We start from the raw sequence: 343 nt of genomic DNA on the forward strand, positions 1-343 counted from the left end.
ACCACTCCATCATCAGCTTTAGTAATATAACCTGATAGCTGGGGATTTCACTGACTCTCTAACTCTTCCCCTCTCTCCTCATTTTTTTTTAGAATACCCCTCTCTCACTTTCTTTTTAGAATAGTTTACATTTTTACTAATCGAAGATTGTTCTTTGCACGACCATTTCCAGATTATGCCAGAACGAAGTGAAGAGAGGTGAATGCGGACATTGCAGCGATCACCTGATTGATAATATGTGGTGCACCGGTCGTTCAAAAGTAAAAATATAGAATAAATGCATTTGATTGGTAAACCAAATTCAAACGTGACGTTTTAATCTCTAAAGGTAATGCATGGAATA

The sequence above is a fragment of the Sinocyclocheilus rhinocerous genome, unplaced genomic scaffold (assembly GCF_001515625.1).
Source record: "Sinocyclocheilus rhinocerous isolate Xijiao unplaced genomic scaffold, SAMN03320098_v1.1 scaffold1708, whole genome shotgun sequence".
Lineage (NCBI taxonomy): Eukaryota > Metazoa > Chordata > Actinopteri > Cypriniformes > Cyprinidae > Sinocyclocheilus > Sinocyclocheilus rhinocerous.